Source organism: Ambystoma mexicanum, chromosome 6p, assembly GCF_040938575.1.
Source record: "Ambystoma mexicanum isolate Mex_15411 chromosome 6p, UKY_AmexF1_1, whole genome shotgun sequence".
In the NCBI taxonomy this organism is placed as follows: domain Eukaryota; kingdom Metazoa; phylum Chordata; class Amphibia; order Caudata; family Ambystomatidae; genus Ambystoma; species Ambystoma mexicanum.
The window spans coordinates 1,503,723,098-1,503,743,585 of record NC_090935.1 but is presented as its reverse complement, the minus strand read 5'-3'; the positions used below and the strand labels follow the sequence as shown (position 1 = coordinate 1,503,743,585).

The 20,488-nt window shown below is 48.0% G+C and overlaps 1 protein-coding gene across 6 annotated transcripts in view; it reads left to right on the top strand.

The window, feature by feature from the left end:
• The first annotated feature begins 351 nt into the window (after positions 1-351).
• Positions 352-20,488, top strand: part of PAQR3 (progestin and adipoQ receptor family member 3) — a 473,228-nt gene continuing 453,091 nt past the window's right edge. For 3 of the 6 annotated variants that reach the window (XM_069626350.1, XM_069626345.1, XM_069626348.1), the window contains exon 1: positions 362-469. The gene's annotated coding sequence lies outside the window, so the exon portion shown is untranslated. Of the gene's footprint in view, positions 470-20,488 lie in introns of all 6 variants that reach the window. The other 3 variants (XM_069626349.1, XM_069626347.1, XM_069626346.1) reach the window with 2 other exon arrangements.

Sequence of the window (20,488 nt, the reverse complement as noted above, 5' to 3'; positions counted from 1 at the left end):
CTTGTAAAGGGCTGCCTCACCCGCCAAGCCTCCAGCACGCCCATTCTTTCCAATGGGCGTCTCACCCGCCAAAAATAAAATCGGGTGAATTCACCCGCCTTTGCAACACAAATGAGAGCTATGAATAGATGAACATGATTTAAAAAGTAAATGCTATTTTCCGTTCCTCCGTCTCCATCTGGTGTCTTACAGGCAGCAGCATTCCAGGTATCCCAAATAAACTGTCCATCCACTTTATCCGCAGGCAGCCAAAACCATTCAGATTCCGGTACTGGCAGCAGATAGCCAAAGTCTTCCCGTTCCCGCTCACGAAAATCACAATGATGACGTCAAACGCTACGTGACTGGTAGAAAACGTGACCAAAGTCACGTGACAGAGTGGGCGTGGCGTTGCTCAGGTCCATTTCTGAGATGGGAACTAGACACTATCTTCACCGAAAGCTCCTTTTCAGTTTCCAGGTAGCATCAGGTGAGTGCATGCGATCCAGCTCTTAATTAATTGTGTATGCATTTCTTTTAGCATCCATGAACTCAGTTAATTCTCCCCCCTTTGTTGTTATATTGGCAAGAGGAGCCCCTTTTGCAACCTCTGTCTGGAAATGCACGTTGAAGAGGCTGCCGAAGCTGTAATTAATTGTACTATACTCCCCACATGATAAAATTAAAAAATTGTAGGTACGAGACTTTCTAAATTTCCGGGTTTGAATTTACGCAGGGCAGCCTGTTGTTGTTGGTATTGTAGACTCGGTAACTTCTCCGAAGCTCATTTACGGTACAGTTCAGTCTTTGGTGATTGTAGACGTGTTACTGTCTCCAGTGCCTACTCTGAAAGTAATGATTCCCCAGTGCTAATGACTGCAGATACTTTCTCTGGATCTAATAATCCTTATGTGACTAATAACTGCAGGCGCAGCGTTAGGTCTAATGGCTGCAGACACAGAAACAACACCCTGATGAATAGCAGCAGACACTATCTTCTCTAGCGCTAATGTTAAAGGCCCTTCACATCCTGTGGCTGGTGCGAATGAGTGCAGACACAATACCTGCTCTGGAGCTAATGACTTGAGATGGTACGTTCCTGCTCATCATCTGTCAAAAACGACAGACTCAGTACCCGATTCCAGACACAGTACCTGCCTTGGAACTAATGACGCTTAATACAGTACCTGCTAATCTGTTACATATGACAGAATACCTGCCCTGGAGCTCATAACTACAAACACAATACCTGCTCTGCGACAATGATGGCATGCACACTACGTGATCTGGGGCTAACGATTCCAGTCACAGTATCTGCTCTGGAGCTAATCGTGTTTAATACAATACCTGCTCATCAGCAAATCTGGGTAATGACTGCAGACACAGTAAAAAACCCATGCACCCTTTCCTTCCCCTGTGTCCTTTCCCATTTGTAATTCCCCTCTCACACCTGGAACCACACTCTCTGAAATGAACGTACACTGTAAAGAAGTGATCAGTAGGGATAAACCGTGTAAATGTTTGCATCATGGTTTGCACATGAGGTCTTTTTACACCAAATAAACAACTGCGTAAGGCAGAGGGCGGAAACGGGGTTCTGGGCATTTTTAAGTAAATCCTGATTTTCAAAAGAGGTGCTCTTTTCAAAGCACAGGAGGGACAAAAAAATGTCCTGTGCCTATTTGGAACAGGTTAAGAGGGATATAAAATGTATAGGAAGATCACTTCTGATCCTTGTTAGGTAGAACTACATGCAGTATCCTGTGGGAACACTAGACACAATTAAGACTACAGGTGTAAGCACAATCTCACCTTTGGTACAAGCCTGTACTACACAGTTATGTGGTAGCAGTGGCTGAGCAGCCAGACTTATCTCAAGAGGGATGTGAGCAGTACACGATGTTACACAAAGGACTTGCAATCACAGTAGTGCAAACAACCATTACGCAAGGTTTCTTGGTAAAATAATATACATTTACACATTTAGTTAGAAAACATTCCACTAGTAATAAGCAGCTCAATATCACACTATCATACGTTACAGTACTCAAAGAATAAGTCTCTGAACAAGTTAGGCTCCCTGAAGTGGGCTCAAAATGGGACTTCAGTACCTTTTCAAAAGGGGATAGAAAGACAAAGGTTATAAGAATCAAAACACAGTTACTTTCATAGGCAGGGCAAATAGTTTCAGTTCACTACAAGAGGCAATTCAATGCAATAGGCCTGGGCCAAAGTCCATGGTTCAGTGTCTTGGATAGGATAGCACAGTTCTGGTAGTAAACGGTTAAGTCTTTGCCAGTGTTCTTGGAAGTAGTTTGCAAGGAAAAGAGTTATGTCGGTTTAGGAGCAAACAAGAGTCCATACATGGGAAAGTTTCACAAACTTTCACTGCGGCAAAGAGGGTTTCTTTACCGCACTTGCACAGTATCTTATGGATGAAGAAAAGCTGTAGCTGTGGCAGTTGTTCCTGCAGATCTTGCTGTTCCTGAGCCTCAGTCGTGGGGACAAGAGGGAGGACGTCATGAGGCTCCTGCACCGCCCAGGGAAGCAGCCACCAGCTTGGCAAAACATCGGTTTAAGGTGTGAGTGCCTTAAAGTCCACAATCTAGTATCCTTTTCACTGACTATCCGGTTTTCGACAGCACTCTGATGAAAATTCAACCAGTATGGAGATGGGTTCCAGGTGGCTTGCGAGTTGGTTGTTCCCACCAGCTCAAAGGAAGAAGTCGTCCTTGAAGGGCTTCTCTGTCGAGGGAGTTTCGGGAAATTCGGACCTGCAGCAGGGCTTCACCGGGCCAACCAACGGTCCATGAGTTGCAGCAGTTGTCTTCCTTCAGCTCGTCTTCGGTTCTTTTGTTCCAGTGGTCGACTCTGCCTTCCAAGTCCCAGAGACCTGCTTTTAAACAGTTTTTTCTCTTTCATTCCAGCCTAGCTGTCACTCACCCAGCAAGGTGGCTTTCCTTGCCGGACAGTCAGCCACCCAATCACGCCAGAGTGCATTAGGTCTCTTAGGAGACTAAGCACAGGGAGTTTCGGGCACCTCCCTCACATCCTGTCAGCACTGAGGCCTGCCAAAGGCCAACAAACAAAGGGACCAAACCTGGTTTGGCGCGCAGAGACAAACGCTAGAAGGACCTTTCCAAAAAGAAACGACAAAAAAGGTCTATCGGAACCTGTTTTTACAGATGGGGCTCAGACGCCATCTTGAAAAACATGGCTCTGGTGGATTTTAGCTTTAAACAGGTTGTGGTCAGGAAAATTATGGTAATGCCACTAGCCATTCTAAGAGGAAAGGGTAGCTTTTGAGGGCTACATGAGTTTTCTAGGCATAGGGAATACTAGATATTCCTCCAGCACTCCGCTGTAAGGCAGTGTATGCTGGGTCTAGTTATTTAAAAAGACTAGTAAAGTCAATTTAACTTCACATTCACTGGGAGACAGTAGTCAGTCCCAGCGAAGGTAATTAAAACTTGGGAAGTCTGAAAGACATCCCTGTGCCACTGCATTGAGGGTGCTGTGTGACACACAAGAAAAAGATGATGCGTATGGAGTTGTCTAAAACTCCATATCCAAAGAACACAAAAGTAAAACACACACCAAAATACATAAGGGTGGGGAAAAAAGGCTCACATTCTTTGCAGTTGAAAATTAAATTCCTCGAAATTCAGCAAAGTTGCTGGATGTCTCAAAATGTAAGGGAAATTAGCACATTTTGAGAATTCTCCCCAACAATCCTCTCATGCAATGAATGGGTGAATGGTGTGTGTGTGAATAAGCGAGTGAATGTTGAGTCAAAGAATGTGTTTGTGCTGGGCCAGGGAACTGAATTTGGCTGGTGAGGGCAGCACAGTAATAATGCACTTTAAAAAAATGTATTTTATTGGCATTTTCAACAGTAAGAACAAATGTAACCAACAACGCACCCAGTCCTGTTCTCCCCTCCTCCCCTCCTTGGCCGCCGTCCCAAGTTTCTGTGAGTGGCCAGCTCTCTTGCCATTCCATGTATGGGCCCTTGCACCGTTTCAGACCCCCCCTCCCAGTCCTCGCCGCCCCTAGAAACTTCAGCCATATCTCCTCCCAACTTCCTGTGAAGGCGTCCTCCCCCAGTGGAGCGCATACTCGCACCAGCCCCAGCATTCTTATTTTCCTCAGGCATCATGCAGCCAGCGAGTCCCGATGCAGGACAATGTTCCAGTACTTGAGAAACCTTTGGTGATTCCCCTTGAATCAAATAGGTCACCACTCCAGTGCCACAAAGTTCCAGATTTTATTAACCCATTCATGTTCTGTGGGGGCAGCTTTTTGTTTCCATTTGTGTGCCACCACAAGAGTTTTCACCACTATCAGAATGACATATGTCCTTTTTGTAGCTATCAAGGGTAGATTTTCCAGAACCCTGCCCATTCCCAAGATGCCATCCCTATATTGTCCGGCATCTGACTCCCAAAAATACTATTCATTGCTGGACAGACAACGTCCCAATAAGGCTGTATGACTGGGCATTCCCACCAGATATGCGTCCACAATCCGAGTCCCCCACTTCCCCCACCCTCCCCTCCAATAGAGCGCTGACCAATTTGGGTAGAATTTGTCGTTTTTCTGGGGTTAGATGCCATTGGACCATTATCTTAACCCACATCTCCTGAATTTGGATGGCCTGTGTGAGCTTGGGGATATCTGCCCATAACTCAGTCCAAAGTTCCCCAACAGCGGCTTGCCACACTGCAGTTTTCCACTGCTCCATATAGTGCCATGCTTGGCTCCTTTTTTGTTTTTGTTTTTGGCAGTAAAAAAAAAAGTTTAATTTACACCTTTGCAAAGAGAGATTCTTTTCATTGTCATTCCTCTAATTAAAACATTCCAAACACCTACATTTCATTGCTTGATTACTAATACTTCTAAGTACATATTTCATCATACAAAATACTAAAAAGCAATTATATACATACATTTTGCTAAAATAAGCCAAATTATTCATCTCAGCATCATTTCATGGAATCACCCTTACAAGAATATGGATTAGCAAGAAACCTTCATCGGCCTCATAATAATCTTGACCTTATTTTGTGCCCCAATAGTGGTTTACAGATGGCATTAAACACCCACTATACAAGAGGGACCTTTTGCTGGAAACATGCACCATTTCGACATTCCAAATCGTTCTCAATCACATTTACGAGTCTTACTGTTGCCAATATTATTGCGGTAGACTGGCCCCACATGCAGCGTAACCAGATAAAATTCCGTTCAAGCAGTGAGTTGGTCCCCAGAAATGTACCCAAACAAAGGAGCCTTTTTTTGCTCGAAATAATCACAATACATAAACAGATGCTGAAGTGTTTGTGGCTGTTTCCAGCTGGAACAAAATCTACAGTAGTCCCAACAGCACCCTTCCTTGAACCCTGACGAGTTCTTAATACGAGATCCCGTGTGGATCAAATCCAGACGAAATCTCATATAGGTCCGTCTGGCATTCCTGTCAGGAAAGCCGAGGATATAGGTTAAACGAGGGACAAGAGCATGTCTAAATTTAGCATATGTGTGAAATGAAGAATAGCCTGCAATTAGGTCAGCATTGCGAACCCAGGCGTTCCTATAATGCCTGGTTTTCGCTTTTCCTGGGGAATTGATAAGCTCCTGATGTGACATGTTCAATGAACTCAGAATGTTAGACATACGACCTTGAAATTGTACAATATAGGCGCGTTACAAATGCCATATCATATCATATCATATCATACAATAGATGCAGGCTGGTCTGCTTGGAGCATTGCCCTAAAATCTTCATAGAGCGAGTTTGGCGGCGGCAAAAGCATTTTGCAATATGTATTAACCAGTCGCCAGGTGTATTTCCCCGTCAAGGGATGTAAACCCAGTTCATGAAGCAGGATTGCGTTTGGCAAGTAACCAGGCAACCCCAGGACTTTTTTCCAGACACTACCCTGCAAAATCTTCAAAGTGGGGCCCATGTCCAACAAACAAACATCTAAACTGTATAGAATGGTTGGCTCTACTTTCATGGTGTAAAAGTATAGCAAAGGCATAAGAGAATACCTACAGTATTTTATAAAGATGATTTTCATTTGCTGTCAAAATACCACGCCATTTTGCGATAGACATATTGTTTGAAATATGATAACCCAAATAGGTGGTCTCATTCATAATCGCTATAATTTTAAGGTTAATTACATATATAAACCTTATAGGTTTCTTAGTTGTTGTGAAACTTATGATATGCGATTTAGATGAATTGATAGTCAAATTGTTGAGCAAACAGTATTCATTAAAAATATTTAATTTGGGGGGGCGTGGCCTGGAGCGCTGGCTATGCAGTCGCTCCCGTGATGGCCTCCGTGTAATGCCCGTTGCATCGCAGCTTTCTATGGCTCCTATGCTGCGTTTTTCGAACCCAACTAGATGAGAGGGTCTGAGAGGGTGTGGAGCCCGGCCGGCGTGCTGCTGGAACCCAGAATCGCCAAGATGAAGATAATCGGGCTCTTCTTATCCCGCGGCCCCTCCGCCGCGTAATCCAAGATGGCGGACGGGACCCAGCGACAACGACCGAGACGCGGCCTCGCCGTCGAAGCTCCCCCTATGAACCCTGGAATCGATCTAGACCCATGTGTCTCTCGCCTCACATGATCGGAGGGACCCGAGCCACACGTCTATGCTCCAGCTGATACTCCCGGCGGCGCCTCGGGCAGCACTCTCGGAGGAGCACGGACGGCAGAGGACGCGGTAGGTGCCCCGGGCCTCCTCAGTTCTGGCCCACCTCCCCGGACATCCCCAGGGGGATAGAACCCTGCAGCCACCCCAACACGCGACACGCAGCCGCAGCCTCCCTGCTCTCGTCCTCTCCTGTATCCCTCCGCCTCCACTCCAGAAGAGGGTGCCGAAGCCGGAGAGTTCTCAGGGGGGCACCGCAGAACACCCCTGTCTTCAACTGTGAGGAGGCCGCAACACCCTACTGCCCCCGACACCTTTGCGGGAGTGGACCCACTGGCTCGTGGCTCCGGTCAGCGGCGCCATGCTCTGTCGCCCTCTTTACTGAGCAATCCACCTTCATATAGTTTGTCTACGGCCACCACCACCACCAACAGTCTCGCTAACACCCGTGGCGATCTGGGTCCTCACCATCCACCCCAAAAGACCACCCTGGACTGGTGTGCTCCGGTATTAAAATCGCTTCCTCTCATCTTTCCTGGGGCGCCCCGGCCCACATTCACCTTCCCCTTGGCCGTCTTGGTACCAGGGAGACCGGGACGACACAGCAACCTTCCTCCTTTTCACTCGCACTGAAGTCTCCTTCGCTAACTAAAAGCCCAACCAAGACATCGGGATCCTTATCCCAACTCTTTGAGAGACCTCCAACTATCGCCACCATTGCGACTGAGCCACCTTCAGCCGTTAACCCTCTCCTGTCAGACCACACGATGTCTAAGCAATCGAAATCCACCAAGTCATCAGACATAGCAACAATGCTAATGTCAGCCGATAAAGCGAAGAAACTGGACAATCCCCCCTCCATCTCACGAGAATCCCTGGACAACAAGGGACCTCTAGCAACCAAGGAGGATATTCGGGAATTCATGGCTGACATTAAAACTGAATTTCGATCATGTATGTCTGAGCTTACTGCCAAGCTGGAAAATACTGATAAGAGGGTTTCGGAGGTGGAACAGAGAGTGGGTGAGATTGAGGATCGCGCCCAGGACCACGCATCCTCCCTGACTGAGATCCAGCGTTCCGTTGGGCTTCTGCAGGACAAGGTCGAAATCCTGGAATACAAGCAGGAGGACATGGAGAACAGAGCCCGGCGCAACAACCTCCGCATTCGGGGGGTTCCCACATCAGTCCCAGACCAAGGGCTAGCCGAATATGTAGGCCTTTTCTTTCAATCTCTTCTCCCCGATTTGGAGGACTCACTATTGCTACTGGATCGCACTCACAGGCTAAATCCCCGGCCCGCCTGATGTTATCACCAGGGTGCATTTCTATACGACAAAGGAAGCCATTTCGGCAATAAGTCGCTCCAACGACGAAATCACCTTCCAGGGGACCCCCCTTCAGATCTATCAAGACCTTTCTCCGTGACCCTTCAGAAAAGGCGAGCCCTTCGCCCACTGACCACCTTCCTCCAAGCCCAAAAAATTCGCTACAGATGGCTCTTTCCTACAGCTTTGCAATTCTCCTATAAAGGTACCATGCGTAGGATCAAACATCTGGGCGATGCTGAAAGTATATTGCATCCGGACTCCGCTAACACCTCGTCCCAACAGGCCACTGAAGCGGCGGCTGACCCGGACCCTATAGCCTCCCCTAGGCCCATACAAAACACATGGTCGAAGGTTCCGAGATTTAGGAGGAGGAAATGACCCGGAGCTACCCCACGAGGGACTCTTCGGCGCCCTGAGACCCGGCTTAGTGAACCCGGCGCTGTGGAGCCGACCGCCACCCCTGAAAACATGGATGATCTCCACCCCCGATGCAGCGGGCTTCCCCCCACGGCCCATGCCCAGCTCCAAGGTACGTTCCACCTATGAGTCCTTGGAGCATTTCACTCAGACTATTTATACCTTTAGCCATGTTGGCTATTCGCTGTTTCACGGCCCCGTTGGCCAGGGGAGGGCCTGACCCCATAATGGGTCCCCCTCCCCCAGTTAAACCTCGGACTGCCCGTTGGCGGTCCGAGAAAAAAACCCAAAAGCAGGATAACAGATGGTCACATCTCCCACGACATAATGGCTGATTCTCCAGTAGCTCCCCCCCCCCCTCCACAAGTCTCATCAGCGACCCCGGGTCCCGCCCCGGACCAGCAGTTCTGGAAGTTTGTCTCTCTGAACGTCAGGGGGTTGAACTCACCGCCTAAACGCAAATCAATTCTACAAAAACTTCAGAATGACTCTGCCGATGTGGTCATGCTACAGGAAACTCACCTGCTTCCGGCAGACTTCAGCCGCCTACACTCTCGCGACTTTCCAAAGCAACTCTTCGCATCTGGAAGCTCCAAGCGGGGCGGTACAGCAATCTTGTTCCGGAGGGGACTGAATCCCCAGATTCTGGACTCCATAAGCTGCCCGGAGGGACGCTACATAGCAGTGAAATGTCTGCTATCGGGACAGCTGTTCTCCTTGGTCTCCGTGTACGCACCGAATTCTGGCCAAGCACCCTTCTAGGATTTGCTAACCGCAACCCTCTCTCCCTTTCTGGAGGGCCAGATAGTGATCGGTGGGGACTTTGATGGGGTCCCAGACCCCGTAAAAGACAAATCGCATCCACCCTCCTCCGGGGACTTCACCACGGCTTTAGCCCTTTTGCGATTATTTAGAACCCTTGGAGTGGTGGACTCATGGAGGGTACTCCACCCATCTGAAAAAGATTTCTCCTTCTATGCTTATGTTCACCGGACATTCTCTAGGATAGATCTTCTACTGATATCTCCGCAGATCTTCGCTTTCACTGAAGAGGTAACTATAGGCTCCAGAATCCTATCCGACCACGCCCCGGTGACCTTGAAAATCCGAGTCCAGGGACCCCCGGAGCCCCAGAGGCGTAGATGGACTCTATATGATCCCATCCTTAATGAGATGCCACTCAGAGATGCAATCGCAACCGCGATCAACAACTTCTTTAAAGAAAACTCTAGCGGAGATACCTCCTTAGCCAACAACTGGGATGCTATGAAGGCAATGGTGCGGGGAGAACTGATTGCCAAAGGGGTAGCCTATCATAGGCATAAACGACAGATTCGTCAGGGTCTTGAAGAGGAACTTGAGAGGGCGGAGAGGATCCATAAGGAGAAGGGCTGGACCCCTAAAACGCAGCGAGCCCTCCGAATAGCAAAAAAGAAAATTGAAGCACACTACGCTGAACATACCGCCCATCAAATGACGAAGGCTAAACAGTTCTACTATGCCAAAAACAACAAAGCAAACCAGCTACTGGTGGCTAAACTTGCCAAGACAAGAAGGAATAACACAATTGTGGGCCTTCGGGATCAGCAGGGCAAGACTCAATACTCTGATCACGACAAGCTTCAAATCGCATCGACCCACCTGACCCAAGTGATGACCGCCCCGGCCCGAGACGTCAAAGAACAGAGGGAATACTTGCAAAAGGCGGCGCTCCCCCGACTGAAAAACGTAGCTCGGGACTCGCTGGAAGCCCCAATCACCACTGAGGAAGTCGATGAGGCGATAAAATCCCTTAAATCCCGAGCCCCAGGCCCAGACGGCTATACGTCGAAGTTTTATAAAGTCTTCAAACCCCAACTCCTGCCACCTCTGGTACAGCTGTTTAATTCATTCAGGAACACAGGCACTATAACCCCGTCGATGCAAGAATCCATCACAGTCTTGCTGCCCAAACCTGGCGGTGACCCGAAGAATCCTGCGTCCTACAGACCGATTGCTTTGCTCAATATAGATGCCAACATTTACTCCAAAATTTTCGCAACCCGCCTGGCCCGGATTTTGCCAGAGATAATCGACGCCGACCAGAGTGGCTTCATCACACACCGCTCTACCGCTGATAACATTCGTAGAGCTCTGAACTTGGTGGAACTTGCCTCCCGAGACTCCCAGGAGCTGGTGCTTCTGGCCCTGGATGCAGTTAAGGCCTTTGACAAGGTGGACTGGAACTTCATGAGGCTTACCCTCGAGGCCTTTGGCTTTGGTCCAGAGTTCTGCGCCATGACGTTGGCTAACTATACAGCGCCCAAGACCCTTCTCAGAGTCAATGGCATCCTCCCCCCCCCCCCCCTATCGACCTGACCTGCGGAACCAGACAGGGCTGTCCGTTATCGCCACTGCTTTTCGCACTAATTATGGAACCATTCGCCCAACGGATCAGGCGAAACCCGGCGATTAAGGGCTTCCAATCGAATGCAACACACCACAAACTGGCCCTCTACGCAGATGACGTCCTACTAACCATCACGGAGCCTCGTACTTCCCTCCCTCAGGCCCTAGCTGAGATAGAGAGCTATGGAAAGGTCACGGGCTTTGCTATCAACTTCCGGAAGTCAGCTGCCATGGGGGTGGGCCTGTCCCGAGAGATCCGGGAGGATCTGGCCCCACTATGTCCGATACAATGGACGACTAAGAGCATCAGTTATTTGGGTGTCCAGATCCCAGCTGACCCTGGGGAAGTCTACCGAGCAAACTTTCCCCCACTGTTCACGGACCTCGAAGCAGACTTAAAGCGGTGGGCGGCACAAGAGATTTCACTGATGGGCCGCATCACGGCCTGTAAAATGAACTTGCTACCAAGGCTCCTATATGCCTGCGCTTCGCTTCCAGTACCAATTCCGGCACCTGCTCTTCAGAAGCTACAAAAGGAAATGACACGGTTTATCTGGAAAGGGAGGAAGCCCAGAATCCCCAGGTCCACGATGCTGGGCAACGCTAGACTGGGTGGCCTCGGAGTTCCAGATCTACAAAAATATCAAATGGCGGCCCAACTCGCCTGCATCCGATCATGGCAGATACTTACCAACCGCCCGAGATGGGTGGACCTCGAACAGGCGCAACTACCGCTCCCGCTACGTTTTCTTCCGCACATCAATCCCTCCGAGCACCGACTGTGGCAGAACCTCCAGAGGACCACCAAACACACTATTGCTGTCTGGGATAAAGCGCTGAAACAAAAGAAAACCCCAGTGGGACTCAGCCCTTTCTCCCCGGTGTTCCTGAACCCAGCTTTCTCCCCTGGCTGGTCCACCCGGAACTTCGGAGCCTGGATTGCGGGAGGCCTGGAGACCCTGGGGCAACTATTCGAAGGGGGACAACCCTGCACCTCTGGGCGTTGTAAAGAACTCTTCCAGCTTCAGGAACAGGATAGATTTACGTACATTCAGCTGCGCCACTGGTGCTCCCATCCACAGACCCGCCAAGCCGCCACCCGCTCTCCCACGGCTATTGAACTGACCCTAAATGACCTCCCAACCAGGGGGAGAATTTCCACTCTATACAAACGCCTCCAAAATGACTTCCTAACCTCTAAAACCCGATACATGGCCCAATGGGAGGCAGACCTAGGCCACCCAATCGAGGACCAGCTATGGGTTGACATTTGGTCGCGGGCACACACTTCTTCATCCTGCATTACGAACAGAGAGGGCGCATACAAAATCCTTCTTCGCTGGTATTATCCTCCCCTGAGACTACACCATATGAACCCTACACTTAACCCGAACTGTTGGAGGCAATGCGGCCAAGTAGGGTCTTTCTTTCATATGTGGTGGTCCTGCCCGAGGGCCCAGACCTTTTGGAAACAATGCTTAGCAACAATCGCAGACATCACTCAGATACGACTTCCCCTGGAGCCCGAGCCCATCCTCCTGGGAGCCCCGGTCCCCGGGATCTACCCTAGATCTGGCCCTATGGCCAAACTACTGTCCCAATGTCTACTGGCAGGCAGAAATGTAATAGCCCGCACTTGGAAAACCGCAGAAGGACCACTAATGCCTTTTTGGTGGATTAAAATTTGGGACATCTTAATTGCGGAGAAGGTGACGGCTGCTGGGGCAGGCCGCCTACATCGCTTCGAGAACATCTGGGGGCCGATCCTGGACTTTGATCAGAATTATCCAGCCCTGACATACAAGCCCCAACTAGCCAGGAGAACCTTACGGAACGATAATTCGCAGCTGGGCCAGGTAGAGGAACATTAAGATCATGGGGAGGGGAGGGAAGAGCAACCAACTGTATTGCTTTTGTACCATATGTCGTGATTGATTAAGTTTTGTATCATTTTATCCTGTTTGTTTAAAATAAATATTTTGGGAAAAAAAAAAAATATTTAATTTGTTCTGCAGCCCAAAGGGTACCTTATCAAACAATATGATATCGTCAGCGAACGCCTACCAATTCAAACGTAGATTAACAGGGAAGACATTTGCTCCCTCCCAGATGTTTTCAATATCCGCCAGATAGAGATTGAACAGTACAGCAGCCAAGTTGCAGCCCTGTTTCACACCGATTTCTGTCAAGATGTTGTCAGACAGTAGTCCCTCGGGATTGATAAGGACCCTGTAAGAAGTCTTCAGTTGTAGGGCTGCAATAATTCCGACTAACTTTGGTGGAATTCCATAAGACAGCATCTTCTGCCAAAGTCGAGTGCGCAAGACACTGTCAAAGGCCGCTGATAAATCTAAAGATGCCATATAGATTGGACCATTAGCTTTGGTATGGGAAGCTGACAGTAAGTGTCCAAGAATTTGTGCATTAAGCTGAATTCCCATAGCTTTCCGAAAGCCTACCTGTGCTTTGGAGAGAATACCTGCGGAAGTTATATATTTCTCCAATTCCCACAATACCAATCGAGCAAATATTTTGGCCGCCGTATCTATAAGGGCAATTGGCCTAAAGTTGGCCGGATCGTTCAAGGCTCCCTTTTTATGGATAGGGATCACAATTGCGGAGAGCCACGAATCTGGAATAACGCCTGAATGATATATTCTTTGATAACGGGGCAATAGGTATCGAGCCCAAAAATGTGGGTCATCCTTATACACAAAGGGAGGCAAGCCATCTGCCCTTGCAGCTTTGGAGTACTTCAATTGAGTGATTGCCCAAATAACATCACTAAGAGTCCAGGGACACTCAGTCGGCATCTTCAAATGCAGATTCTCCGCCTCCAAACCTCTGTGAGCAGCTGGTATTGCGTATCTTTCTGTGAAAAATTGTTGCCATACTGATCCAGATATAATCGCAGTCATACGCTCGTCCACCTTTCCCAAAGGATTTCTCAATGCAACCCATACTTCTCTAATGTTTCTTTTGCAAAGTTGTTCCAACATCTGTTGGTTTTGGAGAGTGTGAGCTGCGTGACGCAACAATTTCATTTTGGACTTAAAGCGTGCTACGATGGATTTTTTTTAAAAATAATATATGCTAAGGTGTTTAAATTACCAGCTCTTGCCAACCGCAGCTCTCGATTTTTGAGAGTTTTCAGCAACGCAACCTCCGCACTATATTTATGTGCACCTTTCGGTGTTTGTGCACCAATACAGGCCCTAGACAAACACTCCAGGTGCTTTTGAATCATCCTAGCATTCAATTCATTAATTGTATCCTCGTTAACCCCGAGCGAACTGTTCTCATTAAAAACCATCAGGTCTCTATTTATTAAGAACACCATTTGTCGGCAGGCACTTGGATGCCATCTCACAGTTATCATGTTCCTGTCATTTTCAATCAAAGTCGTTACCATCATAACATCATACGGTTCAACCCGCACATGAAGCTTTGAAAGGAGCATGCGGTGATCGCTGAGTCCCACATCCAAAATCACAATGGGATCAAGCAGACCAGCGCATGCCCACGATGGTAACATGTAATCTATAAGGGAGGACTGTTGTCCACAATGCCAAGAGGCTTTAGTACTGTGGGGAGCTAGTGGAATAGGGTAAATTCCCCATGATTCAAAAAACTCAATCCATATTTTGCCTCTACCAAGAGCGTGTTGGAGGTAGAGTTGTGGCGGATGAATCCGGGGATTGGAGCCTTCTATCTCCAGACATGAGTTGAATTGTCCACCAATTAAAATTTCATGCTTGGGGAAATATACTGAAACCCTCTCCAACATTTGGGTTAGTTCCAGTATAGCAACATCGATTGGTTCAACACTGGGATTCCAGTAAATAGACAATAGAACTATGGCATAAGGGTTACATCCAAAAGACTGCAATTCCACCAGAATGCAAGTATCTAGTTTCTCCACTAATCTGGATGTTACTTTCAGGCTGTTTTTAATTAATATCGCAGCTCCGCCAGATGGGTCGCCCTGCCAATTGGCGTCGCGCAGGTGCGTTAAAGGCAATGTAACCATCAAGTACGATGTCATACAGTGCCATTGTTTCCTGCAACAGTATGACGTCAGGTCTGAGATGAACCGCCAGACGACCATGCCATGCCATAAGATTTTTCATGCCGCAACAATTCCAAGTTGCGACACTGATACCTGGTGGTTATAAATTAGTGGATTCCGGTTTCATAGCAGCTGCCACTTTAACCGGAGGTTCCAGCCATGAGAGGCCACTTAACACCTGTGTTAGTGAGGCCAATGTTTGAGTCAATTCGATAGTTTTCTGTTCATAACCCACCACTATGGGAGGTTTGACCTGCTCCTTGGGTGTTGGAAGGGCAAAGTCAAGAAAAGACCACACATTCTACATGCCTGCAAACAGACAGGGAGAGACTCCCAATATTTCAAAGTCATCCGCGAAATCCAAAATTAATTTAGTAATGATTTGAGATTGAACTCTACACAGAGCTCTATGGTTGTTGTGCGGAGCTAACTTGATCCAATCCAGGTCCTTGGATGCCATATTCCTTAATAAAGGAATCTGGAAAAAGGTATTCATTAAAAATGACCTGTTGATCCTTGCTAACCCATTAATCTCTGGGTTGCTGGTCCATCCATTAACCTGTTTCATATCATTTGGGGTTTCAAACAAAGACTGAGGCACTTGATGGTTTTCTAATGGCGATGTCATGTCTGTTGAATCAACCTCAGGTCTGCCATTAACCACCTGAGGCAAGGGGGCAGGTAGAGTGGAGGCCAAAGTTAGATTCACCTCCGGTGCAGCTAAATGTGCCACAACAGCTTCTAGTTTCAACAAGTTGGGGGGGACGGCCTACATCAGCATTCCCATCAACACAGGAGACACTACCCTTTGTCGCTCCACTCAGACCGTCTGCTTCTTTTTTCTGTAGGACCAACCCAGTAACAACTGGGAACATGTTCTTGTTTGGGGGACAAAGACCATTCCCTACTTCTTGGGGTCTGTCGACCAGTTTTTTATTTACAATGGTTGGAAAAAAAACTGTGGAGTTGTAGTTGGGCTTTCGTTAGGGAGGTTTTGGGGGACTGCGCAGATAGCACTTGAACATTACCACTTTTCAGTGCTTTGATCTGCAAGAGTTTCTTGCTTCCTTCATTTAGATCATGAAGATCCAGTGTTAGGTCAACTGAGCTATCACCCGATTTCGCACATACACAATTTGGGGTATCTTTACTAGGCTGAAGCCCCTTTTCTGGTGCCACGTTCTTAGATGCCTTCTTCTGGTTGCTTTTAGCTAAATTTAGGCGTTTTTGGGCTCGTAAAAAGGCTATTTTTGCCTTTCGAGAGACAAAATGCTTATCGTCTTGCTCAGCTGTGCCCATAGGCCGGCAGCTTGGCAACAAGGGTACCGGAAGCTCCGCACTTGCTTGTGCGTCAATGATTGCTGTCAAAGCTGAGGGACTATCCGGAGTTGTTGATTCACCACTAACTGTCTCGATACCACCACAGAGCGCTGTAGACGCCAGGGACTGAGATTTTGAGACCACATTGAAGAGTAAGTGTTCCACCTGGAGTAAGCGATCATGGTGAAGCTTTGATACCTCTAAGAGATCTATTTCCCCCGAGGCACAGAGATCGTTTACATCACTGCTCACACCTTGCACCACATGCGAGTACGACCTATAAGGTGGCCATACCATTGGGGGTCCAACGTCCGTCTGAGTACCCTGTGAACGTGAAACCAAACTAGATGGAATCAGGGTATGTGACCCAGCAAATTTCAACATCATTTTTTCAAATTGGGATAGATAGAAGAGTTCTCTTCTGCAAGTATGAACCCCTCTAGTCTAGCTATTTTTTCTTTCATAAAGGCCAAAGAACCCTGCATCTCGCTTATAGAGCAATGAGTGAGTTCATGGCCTTTATCAAGCAAATTAAGAATGTGCGAGATCACTGGGAAGTTAAAGGGCTAGTGGGCAAGAATGTCTGCAGGCGAATCCTCAGGAGACGAAACAGCCCTACCGATCCCCTTTAAGTTACCCAATCCCACATCCTGATTCACCATGGAAAAAGCCCCCCGGGTATGGGGCAACTCAGTCTCATTATTGTGAGCACATCCTTCGTGCAGATTTGCAAGACCAAATAAGCTAACACCTCCCACACCCGACAAAGAGGGCCCTGGAAGATCCCTTCTAGGACCCAACTGCTCTTTGAAGCTGGAATCATTCAAATGGTGAAAATGCACTTGTTCCCGAAAAGGGAAAGAGCGAGAAGCAGGAGAGGAAGGGCCGAGAGAGAGCCTTACTCGTTTGCCCAATTCATTCATGATTGTGGGAGCAAGCATAGATGTGTCAGAGACATGGGCAGTCTATCTCACTATTGTATTCATTGGCGTCTTGTACTGAGAAGGTCAAAGGGGGGTGATCCTGGGCCTGTCCTGCGGTTAAAGGATCAGCACTAACCGCCTGGTCCATCATTGGTGAATCTTCCTGATCTGTAGGTACAGGGGGTGGGTGGGTCAAAGCCCCACCTTCTGACGGGGCTATTTTGTCAACAGCTAAATGAACCAATACATTAGAAACAGGTATGGGTTCCTTCGCTGGGCTTGCCAGTTCGACCTCAACTGAGGTTGACATTGATAGGAGTGATTTTTTAGTAGTTGGCAACAAGGGCAGGGTGGTGTTTGCGCTTTTAGACCCTTGATTCTTACCCGGGCCTTTAGAGAGATTGACAGACTTATTGTTACTTCTCAATGCCCGAGCCATTTCCTTTACCTGATCGCCAACAAGAAAAGGCAGGGTACTTCACTCACAAGTACGATGCTCCTCCCACAAAATATAAACACGTGTGGGAGGGTTCAGACAAGAGGTCAACAAAATATAACTTCCCACCCAGCTTCCACCAACCACTTGATATGCATAACAGCACCACAAATATGAAGCAAACACACCCCAAACAGTGGATAAGATCTAATAGACAACTCAGTGTAGATAGAGCACAACAAACTCTAAATACAGCGCAAAACAATACAGAGAGCACGGGGATCCCTTCAAAGCTTCAACATGAATAAATGTGTTAACCTGAGTAAGTCCTCGTACATTTAATTGTGATACATGCTCACTTCAGGCCATATTTTCTGTGCATAGCCAGCTGTAGCTCTTGATTTCCCGTTCACGATTCCAACCAAGCCACCATAGCCTTGTGTCAATAGTTCACTTTATGAAAACCCCAACTGAGACTCCCCAAGCTTGCCCAAGAGCACCTGGCTCAAAAGGAGACGGCGAGAATCGTGGTGGCCGTATTGAGAAAGTTTCACAAACGCAGAATGCTCAAACAAGCAGTTTGTTCAACAAGATAATCCCCTAGCAGGTTCAAAGGCGTAGTAGGGCCCACAGTCACCTGCTTAAGGGAAACACTAGACACTACCAGTATGCTGGCAAAACTGATTTTTTCCCCTTACCAAGTGCACCACATACTTGCAGCCGAGGGTTCAAAGGCACAAGGCCCACAGTCACCCTCAGGTCATAGATCTAAATGCCCACTGAGGCAAGAAGATCTCACCACATGTAAGCAATAGAACTGCACCAGGCAATAATTAGGCAACTTGCTGGCTATTTTGAAGCAGCATAGTAGCAGGGCGAAACAGAGAAAGGGTTCAAAGGCCTAAAGCCCACAGTCACCCCTTTCCCAAAATCCTCTGGACCTCACTGTACGAACTACAGAGACGGTAACAGAGTAGGCTCCCGCCAACACCTTATAACTGAGGACAATCAAGGTAGGCGGAACAGGATTACGGACATCCAGGTGCCACTTAAATAGAGCTTGAGGCAATGGTGGGTAGAAGTGGCGCACCCGTAGCGAGCTTAGCTCGATTTCTCATAACATGCACCCTCTCCATGGGTGCTCACAGAGCAAAATTCTCACAATACGTGGGCAGTTTTTTTTTTTTCTTTTTTTTTTTTTTTTTTTTTAAGTACTTAACCCTTCAGATGGCTGATTTTCATAAATAAACAATAAAACTCCATTAGACAGTCAAAACGGCAGTGGAAAAGCATGACCCAGTGGTCGTTTCCCGCAAAAGTGAGCCTTCACAAAGTTTTCTTGCAGTCTCAAGGCGCGCGAAAGTCTTACCGAAATGGTCGGGATACACCTCCACACCACGCAACCACCAAACACAAAACACACTGCAGGCACACCGTGTCGCGCTCCGCGTCTGCGCGGTGTGTATGAGTCCGATTTGATGAACACAGAGAAGGGACTTCAAGTGAATGGATGATCCTCCTCAGAACGCAAGGAATCAGAAGGGATACAAAGTAGTGTCCTCTCTCTCAGCCTCGACAAAACACACTGCTGGCACACCGCTTGGCTCCTTGTCCCTTCTGCTATAATCCCATATAACGATCCTACCAAATGCCAGTCCCCCGTGTCCGTCGTTACGAACCGTTCAAAGGGAATGAGATCCCTGGTGGCTCCTGACCTGACCGTTGGGTTTGTAAGCCGGTGCCTCAGTTGAGAGTAGCGATACCTCTCCCCCCCTCATCTCGCCCAAAGTCCTGGTTGCACTGTGCAAATGATTTAATGTCCTGACCCGAGAAAATGTCACATAGTTTGCAGGGCCCTGCCTCCTCCCACCCATTGAAGGCACCCCTTTCCATACCTGGCGTGAACTGAGGATTCCTAAACGGCAACGTCGGCGGGAGGGAAAGGTGGTCAAGTTCACACTCTGCACCAGCTCATCCCATGAGCACCCCCCCAAGGCCCCTATCTCTCTGTTACATGTTTGCAGGTCTATACCCTTTGAGTTGCCACAACACCTCATCCAGCAGCGAACCCGCCACCGCTTTGTCTATTCGACACCAGACCTTTGTGCAATCTCCCCTGAACCAATCCCTGATCACTCTGATTTGAGACCAAGGAAATAGATGCAGCCGTTTGGCGCTCCCAACCCTCCCTTGCTTCTGGGAGACATTAGTATGTACATAGCTACCCCGGGTCTCTTGCAGTTCCAAATAAATTAACCCACATGTTTTTGAAGGGTCCTGAAGAAACCTCGTGGTACCACCCCCCACCCCCCAAACTGGCAGGGCTGTGAAATAGTGCAGGATTTCTGGAAAAATCACCATTTTGAGGACATTTATCCTCCCCAGCCAGGATATTGATAAGGGCACCCATTCCGCCAGCATCCGGTGCAGCTTTTCTGCTAAAGGCAGGTAGTTGGCACGGTAAAGAGCACCCAGAGAACCAGTAATGTGGATCCCCAAATATCTAATGCCAGTTTCCGCCCATCTATATTTATTTTTAAATGTATTTATTGGCATTTATCATTTTTACATTTGCATGACCTAAAATATGTCCATAGTTAGAGGATAATAAGCATTTCGAAATGAAACATTAACATTTAACAATTCACCTTTAACTGTCTCCAAGTGCTCCTTCCATCATGGCAGGGCAGTCTGTCGGTTCAGAGGGGGTTGGACAAGCCGGGGGAGAGGGGGCAGAGGGGACTTGAGCTTGTAAGGACCCAGTGAAGTTGTGGCTAGTTGCTCTCGGGGTCCTGTGATGATGGTTGTGAATCCGTTTTCCATAGGTTTGTACTTGTTCATGGGGGCTTGTCATCCGAGGAGTGAAACAAGGATCCTGTGTGTTCTTTCCAGGCCGTTAGGGTCATGCTCGAGGCGTCCGTGGACCTGGCAACACTGTCTTCCCATGCCTTTGTTTCAG